Source organism: Echinops telfairi, unplaced genomic scaffold (assembly GCF_000313985.2).
Source record: "Echinops telfairi isolate 266 unplaced genomic scaffold, ASM31398v2 ScPeMD7_70;HRSCAF=299, whole genome shotgun sequence".
NCBI lineage: Eukaryota > Metazoa > Chordata > Mammalia > Afrosoricida > Tenrecidae > Echinops > Echinops telfairi.
The window spans coordinates 61,799,919-61,804,026 of NW_022103968.1; positions in this window are offsets into that span (position 1 = coordinate 61,799,919).

Below are 4,108 nucleotides of genomic sequence, written 5' to 3' on the forward strand. Positions count from 1 at the left end.
TAAGAGTTGTACAAGCTCCCAATAAAATGATTTTTTTTAAAAAGAAAGGAATGATGGCAACATGTGTACAAATATGCTTGATACAATTGATGTATGGATTATTATAAGAGTTGTACAGCCCCCATTAAAATTATCTTTAAAGAAAAAAGAAAAAAGCTCAAACAATTGAACTACTCAAATGTATGAGATGTAAATTATGTGCCAATAAAACTGTTGGGGGGAAAAAAAGTAAGGTTGTGTCATATGCAGAATGAATGTTTCTAACAGACCTTCTACCACTCTTAATATGTATGCATACTTTAATGTCTTTTTTTTTTTTAAGGAAAAGAAATTGGGCATGGTAGTATGTGGATGGTTCATCACTCAACTGAGAGTTACGGCTGCTCCTCCTCTGCTTGCCATTCCTGGGCCCTTTATTTCCCTTAGGGGAAAAAGAGAAGCAAATTGTATTCTAGGTGCACTAAAGGGTCACTTCTCATTAAACAGGACAGACTTGAACACGTGCAATGTGTAGATTTGACACCAGAAATAATAACCACAAGCTCACTGCCATGGAGTGGATGCTGACTCACAGCGACCCCATAGGACAGAGCAGACTGTCCCTGGGGGTTGCCCAGACTGTACTCTTCACAGGAGTACCACAAGAGGCGTGCCTTCGCCCACAGAACACGTCCGACCACTGGAACCAGGACTGACTCAGTCCCGCAACGTTGGGGGCCCAGGTTCCTCTTTCTCTCAGTGTTCAGCCTTCCCAGGTACAACGTCATCTGCATGGCTAAGGAAGGCTCGGCGCCGCAGCTGTGCTCCAGGCAACGGGAAGGAAGGAAGACATGCCCTTGCCCCTAAGGTCATGGCTCAATATGTGCAGAATTCCGTTCCGCGGAGCTATATCTAGCTGTATGGGGTCCTGGGAAAGGCCGTCCTTATTCAGGCTATCTAGATAAATGTTGATGGGCCCATTAATAAAATAGAGAGATGTTGCATTTTTTTAAAGGTTGGGAAAAAAAAAAAAAAAACAAAATAAAAAAAAAACATTTTGGGGGAATCTGCACTAGTTTGTTTTAAGACTATTTCAGAAAACCAAAGTGCTACTTAAGAATGGTGTCCAGTGTAGCTTCCCCTCCCCCCAGAGGAATTTATTTCGGAGGACAGCACTGAAGCTGCAGCTCAGAGAGAGGGACATGTCTAGTCAGAGCACACGGGAGGAAGAGAGAGTGGAGCACATCCTGGCCCACCAAGCCTTGAGGATGACATTTCTGCTCAGAGCAGCCAATCCACAGAGAAGACCATATATGGCCAGCCCCACTATGAGACACTACATCCCTCACTGACCCATAGCCCTACAAGGGACAACACTGGAGACACAGTGTGAGAATTGTTCCCCATCTGATCCCACCACACCGAGGCAAAACACTAAGAGTGTGTGCAACAGAACATCAAGGGGAACAGAGCAACGAAGTCCCCAGGGAATACCAAAAATAGACTTTAGGGCCAGAGCTTGGCACCCAATCAGACTTGACTGGAAAACACTCCTAAAGGCCAACAAACAGTCCTTGAACTAACTACAAGCTTTTCTTTTTTGTGATTGTTGTGTTGTGTCATTGGCTTTTTGTTGTTGTTTTGTTTTGTTTTGATGCTTGGTTGTGCTCTGTCTTGATTTTGTGTATGTTATTATCTCTGCAGGTTTGTCTAAATAAGATAGACTAGATGAACAATCTGGAGGAGAAAACAACGGGACCGACAGTTCCGGGGGGACATGGGAGAGGGGGACGTGGGGGGAAAGGAAGTGGTGTTAAGAAACCCAGGGACAAGGGAACAACAAGTGATCAAAATTGGTGGTGAGGAGGGTGTAGGAGGCCTGGTAGGGTGTGATCAAGGGTAATGTAACCAAGAGGAATTACTGAAAACCAAATGAAGGCTGAGCATGATAGTGGGACAAGAGGGAAGTCAAAGGAAATAGAGGAAAGAGCTAGGAGGCAAAGGGCATTTATAGAGATCTAAATAAGGGCATGTATATATGCAAATATATTTATATATGGGGATGGGGAAATAGATTTATGTGCATATATTTATAGGTTTAGTATTAAGGTAGCAGATGGACATTGGGCCTCCACTTAACTACTCCCTCAATGCAAGAGAGCACTTTATTCTGTTAAACTGGCATTCCATGATTTTCACCTTCCTGACACAATCGCTGAAGATGAGGCGGGTGCATAAGCAAATGTGGTGAAGAAAGCTGATGGTGCCCAACTATCAAAAGATATAGCGTCTGGGGTCTTAAAAACTGGAAGGTAAACAAGCGGCCATCTAGCTCAGAAGCAACAAAGCCCACATGGAAGAAGCACACCAGTCTGTGTGATCACGAGGTGTCGAAGGGATGAGGTATCAGGCATCAAAGAACAACAAATCATATCATTGTGAATGAGAGGGAGTATGGAGTGGGGACCCAATGCCCATCTGTAGGTAATTGGACATCTCCTTATGGAAGGATTGTGGGGAGGACACGAGCCAGTCAGGGTTCAGTGTAGCAACGATGAAACATACAACTTTCCTCTAGCTCCTAAATGCTTCCTACCCCCCTACGCCCACTATCATGATCCCAATTCTACCTTACAAATCTGGCTAGACCAGAGGATGTACACTGGTACAGATAGGAACTGGAAACACAGGGAATCCAGGGTGGATGATCCTTCAGGACCAGTGGTGAAAGTGGCAATACCAGGAAGGTAGAGGGAGGGTGGGTTAGAAAGGGGAACCGATTACAGGGATCTACATATAACCTCCTTCCTGGGGGAACAGACAACAGAAAAGCGGGTGAAAGGAGACTTTGGACAGTGTAAGATATGACAAAATAATAATTTATAAATTATCAAGGGTTTATGAGGGAGGAGGAGCAGGGAAAGGGGGGAAAAAATGAGGAGCTGATGCCAGGGGCTTAAGTGGAGAGCAAATGTTTTGAGAATGATGAGGGCAATGAATGTACAAATGTGCTTTACACAATTGATGTATGTATGGATTGTGATAAGAGTTGTATGTGCCCCCAATAATAAAATGACTTTAAAAAAAATAATAATTTAAAATGCATTAAAAAAAAGAATGGTGCCCAGTGATAACTACTGATCCTCATTGACCAGTTTTCATGGATAATGTCAAGATAATCTCTGGTATTGTAGGTTACAGATTGGGTTGCCAGCCCCAAGGTCAGCAGTTCCAGCTCACCAGTCACTTCTCAGAGGAGAGATGAGGCTCTCAGTTCCCATAAAGATTCATAGCCTTGGACATCTACAGAGGCAGTTCTCTGAAAGTCAAAATCAAGTTCGTGGCCATGAGTGAATAGGAGTGATCACCAAGAGGTATCAGTCAGATAGACTGTATTCTTCTCAAGAGAAACGTGTCTCTGTATCTCTCATAGGCCTGATCCCAGTTTCATCGAGAGAAATATTAGCACACTTAAGAAACAGTAGATCCCAATCTAGTAGTAGAGACATACGTAATAGGCATTCTTCTACACAAACGGGTCTCCTATTGGTGTGGACAGAGTAGGGGAGGGGGGGTGGGGTCATACTTCTCTTTCTGTTTCTCCCACTCTGGAAATCTAATTGTTTATAGTAAAATTGAGTTTGTTCATTTTTCTATTGAGAGATGTCAGCAGTGGCCAGAGTCAAGTGGACAGGGTCATTCAAGAGTAACTTATCTTCTTATTCTACAGAAACCCTCAAGGGCTTCAGTACTTTTCTTGGATTTGTTCCCCTCCAGGAGGAAAATGATTCTCATGCAGTGATCTTAATAAATGCAACCAGGCTCCTTTGCTGGGCTGAGAAGTAATGAAAAATTAATTATCGTACTTTACAAGTAATAGTTTCCACTCACAGCACTCCTTTAGAAGTAAATATATCATAAATAGTTACAGTTATACCACGGGCTGGCGGATTGGGCAGCCTGTCGTCCATAAATCCTTCTTCAACAGACATGTTATTTCTTCCAGGGAACAAACAGATTTGTTTTAGATCAGAGAGTCAACTGACAGATGGCCTTTGGGAAAACAACCATTTGTATAAATAAGTGATTTTTTTTAACCAGGGTATTTTGCTTTTGGTGGATCAGAGAA